The sequence below is a fragment of the Tasmannia lanceolata genome, unplaced genomic scaffold, assembly GCF_043159265.1.
Source record: "Tasmannia lanceolata isolate RefF3 unplaced genomic scaffold, GAP_Taslan_0.1 ptg000006l, whole genome shotgun sequence".
Lineage (NCBI taxonomy): Eukaryota > Viridiplantae > Streptophyta > Magnoliopsida > Canellales > Winteraceae > Tasmannia > Tasmannia lanceolata.
Window position 1 is genome coordinate 28,681,013 of NW_027518683.1, and position 6,289 is coordinate 28,687,301.

The window sequence follows — 6,289 nt, forward strand, 5'->3', positions numbered from 1 at the left end:
TGAAAGTAATGTGCAATGGGAACATATATCTCCGAGAAGACATCTATCTAATCATGCATGTCTCGGAGATGAATAATAAGCACACACGACAGAGATGGAAGAAGTATCACCTAAGAGTAGCTAGGTTATTAGTGTCATGCCTAATTGGTGTCTAAGTTCTGATGGGCAAACACATGCATGCTACAGCTAAAGGTATAAGATCTGTACATGAAAGTAAGAAAACACAACAAAACACACAGCACAATTCAACTCCACACACGACTCGACACAACAAATCCTAAACTCTAAGGTGATACTTGACTCGGACCAAGATGGCCATCCATCTTGGCTGCTCTATGTATCCCGGCCTCGGGAAGAATCAGAATCAACATAGTTCGATGACCTATTCTAAACTACGATGCCTAACCATCTAGAACCGCTATCCTAGACTCGATCAACTAGACTCGACTAATTTTTAAAGCTTTTTATATGACTGCTTAAGTTCAAGTGAATTGTAATTTTTTAAGACTCCTTATATGCCCTAACTAATGCAAGTTGGTTAGCCTTAAGCTAATGCAGGTGGTTCCTATATCCTATGTGTAACTAGGCTGTGCATCCTAAGGAAAACCATGAGCTAACTAAATGTTCCCTAGTCTAGCCATCGGTTCGACTAAATGTCTAACCGACCACGACTCGAGGCCTCCTAACTTTAGGGACACTCACACGACAAGACACACAAAGCATCAACACAAACAGGACAGACTCCTAACTCTAAGACACCCCAAATATCTAGGACAGACTCCTAACTCTAGGGGAAGATCTTTTTGAAAAGATTTTGAAGATTTTTTATATTTTTGGAAGGTTTGAAAAGTTTATTTTGAAAGGTTTGGCTGGACTTGAGATATAGATCCCAAGCTGCAGTACGTACCCTGTGGAAAGGGATCAAGCCAACGTAGTTCAGAACAGAATTTCCTAACTACTCTCCTATGACTCTTGACATTTAGAGATTTTTGGCTTTTCAGATGTTTTTGACTCAAGAGGACAGAATCATATCATCATAAGGGTAGGACAGACTCCTGATATCTCGCAAAGGTTGGACAGCATCCTATGCTTTGCAAGGAAATTGGACAGAATCACGACTCTGCAAGGGTTGGACAGCATCCTATACCTTGTAAGAGTGGATAAAATGACTTGATGAGAGATTGGACAGAATCCTAACCCCTATGATGATAGGACTGACTCCTGAAAGAAAGACTAACTCTCTAAGGACAGACTCCTATGCTAATGGACTGACTTCTAGTGCACAACCCTAAGAGAGGAGTGCCAATGAGACTAGGCTAGTCTCCTAAATGCCGAGGAGGGCTAAGTAACCTTATCATTGCCCTTGCAACAATAAAGGGAATAAACAACTGACAGACCTAGTTGGTCTTCTACCAATAAGGGTATTTTATTTGTGAAACTTGGATAGATTATCTGAGGGGTAGGCTCTAAACAAGGCTTGGCTCCAAGGGAGGTGTGCCTTACAAGACATAGTGTGTCTCCTTTGAAAGGCTCCGAGTAACCTTATCATTGCCCCTGCAATGATAGATATGGTTAAGGCAACTACCAGACTAAGCTGGTCTTAACTAGTGGGGGTGCAACTTGTGAGACTTGGATAGTCTCCTATGTGTAAATTCTCTGGTAAGACAAAGCATGTCTCCCAAGGATGTGGTTTTTCTACCGAGACATAGCTTGTCTCCTAAAAGAGAAGGCTCCAGATGACTCTATCATTGCCCTTGCAATGAGAGGGCTAATGGTTTCAAGGTACATGTCTAAAAGGCTCGACAAGTTTTCTAAATGAGAGGGGGATTATTATTAAGACTGGGTAAGTCCTTCAATAGGATGGGCTTGGCCTAACGCCTTCATCCCCCTTGCTAATAAAAGAGTTAAAGTCTAAGAGTGTCTAAAAAGACTAAGAGAGTCTTCCTAAAGGAGAGGGGAAATGATCAACTAAAGAATTATAACTTTCTAAACATAGCTGAATTATATCCTATATCAGGAACATACCAGAGAAGAAGGTTCATTTGGATGTATAGATAACTATAATCAATGTCAACACTTAGAAACAAATTAGCTAACATATACAATATATGTATCCACATTATTAAAGATGCTAGTAATTTATGGGCATGATAAAAAAGTACAAGCAATTTGGGTTATCTCTAATGCCCCTTTCATTAACATTGTGTCTGAACATTTTTAATACCTCAACATCCCTATGGAATTCATTCCCTACGGTGACGAATCTCTAGCAGGCCCATTTATGCAGTAAAATCATTTATGGAGTATCCGGTTCTTATTTAAACAATTGAGGAATATATTTATATTGTAAACTAAACTAACTTTGTGAAATACTAACGGAACTAAGCAATCATGTACATAATGTATTCAACTATCTAACTAAAGACAAATTTTTATTTTTATTTTTGATTTCCAAAAGACCCAATCTAATCATCAAGTAACACTAATCTAAGATTAGAAGATGTCCAGGTAATATAATTATGAATGGAGAATAAGTAGAGTAAAGAATACTCATAAAGAAATTGGATGTAGGAGATCCATTGGTAAATTAAAAATATTAGCTACACTCTCATACCTCAAAAATGACATCATAATCATCATAAGCCATTTAAATAGTCATATTACCAAACTACACAGGAATTTACATTCAAAGCTATCTTCTTAAAATGAGCATGCTATCTTGACCCAATGAATAAGACTCCCTTAAACAAATATCAGTTTGTATGAGAAATTAGACAAAGAATAAAATAATAATTCCATGAAAAGAAAGCACTTCAAGACCTCTAAAATTTAATTGGCCTTCCACACCAAATTTACTAAAGAACATTGAAGCATCATCACCCCTATCTGTTTTATGTGAATAAAATAACCACCAACTCATCAACCATGAAGCCAATGATTTTTTTAAAAGAAAATGATGGTATACTTTTTAATGCCTTTCCCAACTACTTACAAACACTTGTACCCTAACTAATCTATGCTAATCATCTTCACAACCCCTATGTATCCTTTATAATCAACTAACAGAGACTAAAGAAATAGGCTGAAGAAATACAACTACCAATTCATGCCAATACCCATATCAACAAAAGAAATGGCTGCTATGACAATATCATGTCTCGGCAACAAGAGTATGAAGGCTGCCGAATTCAAAGATGAAAGGATTGCCAATATTCAAGTGTGTGAGGGCTGCCAAACTCAAGGGTGTGAGGGCTAACCATTATCTTAAGGGTGAGAGGGCTGCTATTAAAAGGATATGGGGGACTGCCACAATCAAAGAGTGTGGGGGCTGCCATTATCAAAAGAATATGGGGGCTGCCACAATCAAAGAGTGTGGGGGCTGCCATTATCAAAATAAAGACGTGGCTGCCAATAATATCAAAGTGAAGTAGTGGCTGATTTGTGCGTATAAAAATAAATAAATAAGATAAACAGGTGGACAATTCAGTTAATCATGAAATAAAAGATGTATGGAATCAAAGATAATTTATCCGCAACAATATTTTAACAATTGCACTACCTCATCCGGTATTTTATTACTTCACCAATAACTCACAACTACTATCATTCAAAATAGCATTAAAAAAAAAACTCAATTAGAACATATGTAATTGTTAAACCATGGTCATACCGATATCAGTCCCTGAGGACCAAGAAGACCTCCTCTATAAACCTCTAATATAACTTAAAGGCCTAAACTTAAGGTATATTCTAGACCCCACAACTACCAATTCGACCAAGCAAGCCAACTCAAACGAACTTACAACAAACAACAGAATTAACCAAGAACCCTCATTACCAAAACGAACACAAAGTAGTTATTGTTCAAGAATGGAAAACTTACTGGACAGGAATATTGGGGTCAAAATTTCAAACAAAACTGGATGTAAATATCAACTAAAAAAAATAATACAAGGATCACCGATGAGAAGACTAATTGAAGAAAATATTGTTGAACCTCAACCACATCCAAAACATTAGACTCATAAAAATGTACCGAGCCAAATTTTTTTCCAGCTAGCATGCAATCCCATACCACACTCGATGGAGTTAAACGTTAGCAAGCACATAAGTTCAAGCTCCTTTTAAACACATGACCAAAAATCCAGGTGAATGAAAGACATCAAGTGACCCTAAGCTCGCCTAATTACCCCAATTAGTATTTTAATCATAGTTTGAAATAAAACAAGAAATAAACACAACTCTAATAGAAAAAGAAAGATATTACCTTAATTCCCCAATAGGAATGATAGGCTCTAAACCGCAAATTTCTTGACAATTTTTTTTGTGATTTAGAGCTGAACCAATGACGGCGAGGGACACGAGAGATGGCAAAGGTAACCGGTAGAAACATTTGATCTTACAAAAAGAGAGTGATTTAAGTGGAACGATGGTTATCAATCTCAGGTGATGAGGTTGAAGGTCTCTCATTGAGATGATATGGTTAGAGGTAATGATAAAGTAAATTACAGATATGTAATGATCCTCTTTATCTTGGTTCTCACTCTCTCCTTCAACACTTTTCTATTGATTTCCCTCTTGAAAACTCAAGTGTAAAGCTCTTTCTCTGATTTTTTTCTTCTTTTTAGCTAATTGAGGACAACCTGGCCCAAAAAATGATGGAATCTGGTACCGGACAGATTTCCTACCTTACTCTGATTTTTCTAAAAACTGGAATAATGATTTGGTGGTAATGAATTGGGGTTTGGGTTACAAAACTAAAAAAATAATAGAAGTGAAAAGGATGGCTAATGAGATAAAAGGGAAAGTAAAGAAAATAAGGTGCAGATGATGATAGAGTAAAGGCAGCATTCCATTCTATAAAATTTTAGGAAGAAAATTAAGAAATTATAAGAGATCCATACCTGCAAAAATATTAGAATTCCCGAGGGCTGAATTTTCAATAGTGATCAATGGTGGTCAGATGGCTGAATATCGGTAGAACCACTTGAGTTGCAGAGATCAGCAGCGTTGTGATCTCTTCTTTTAATGCTTTTTCCACTAATCTCTTCCCTGTAAACCTTCTATTCTGATTTTTCTTCCATCAAACTCCAAATGTATGCAGAATCATTGGCGATAATAGTTGCAGAGGCCAAATCACAACAGAATTTTAAGAATTACAGCCATTAACAAGGAAATTTGGTGAAGATGACCGGATCAAAGCAAAATCTGTCGGAGTTAGAGGTTAATGATGACCGGCGAATCAAATTCCGGCAATGATTGCCGAAAAGAAAAAAAAATGTAACTGAAATGACTATAATACTGATGATAAAATTAAGAACAGTAGAAAAGCTCAAATCAGGTAGAAATAGAACAAAAGACAATGATGATCAGCAACAAGATCGAAGGTGGTCGGATCTCATGGAGGATTGTCGGATTCCGGCGGGATCTTGCCGGAGAAGACAAAGTTACGGTTTGAATCGAAGGTTTAAAACGTAGATCTAGGGTTAGGTTTGGGGATTTCTCTCTCTCTTTCTCTCTCTAAAAATAAACATAAGAAAACCCTTGATCTTCTTTAAATGAGGAGGCTAAACTGGTATTTATAGGTACATTTGGAGATTGATATTTGCACACAATTTGATGAGGCGCGCGGATTGCGCGATTTTTTTGATAAGCGCACGAACCATCGTGTCTTTTCTGCCCCAGGCCGCGTCCTTTCCAAGATAAATTCGCCCCTCCCTTCAGGATAAATTCACCCTCTTTTCTGGTTTTCACTACGACACCGCCTCGGCTCAATCGCTAGGCAAACGCGTTCGGATTCTGACGAAATTTTGCAGGGACCTATATGAGACCCTAAGCTAGCCTAGGGTGGAGTTTGGGGCCCTACCTCATTGATTTGATGGGGTTTTTCATAAAAAACGGGAGGTTTAGGGCACGGTCAAAATGGGGTGTCTACAGATGCCCCTCTTTGGCAGAGCATGCTTGTCACACGAATGACAAAGCTGAAAAGACGTCACATTTTGACCGGCCCAAGATGCAGGTTGAGAATGATTCAAAGAAAAGGGTTCTAGATGGCGCTATTCTAGCGTCCGATTGAAAAGCTTTGGAGGGACATTGCTCTGACCTCCCTTGCGAAAGGTATCGACAGGATCGATTGGCTGCAGATGAGCTGGAAATATTGAAAGCAATGTTTTAGCTGCGAGCAAGCTTGGAAATTGAAGAAAAATAGGCTGACTGCGAGCGAGTCACGGTTGAAATGTTAATTTGGCCGCGAGTGAGCCGGGAAGGATATTGGCCTGGTTGCGACTGA

The 6,289-nt window shown here is 38.2% G+C and overlaps 1 long non-coding RNA gene across 1 annotated transcript in view; it reads right to left on the reverse strand.

The window, feature by feature from the left end:
- LOC143880208 (uncharacterized) overlaps positions 1-5,567 on the reverse strand; it is a 19,542-nt gene extending 13,975 nt beyond the window's left edge. The window contains exon 1 of the long non-coding RNA XR_013251591.1: positions 4,905-5,567. This is a non-coding gene — a long non-coding RNA (uncharacterized LOC143880208). The remainder of the gene's footprint in view (positions 1-4,904) is intronic.
- Positions 5,568-6,289: the final 722 nt, after the last annotated feature.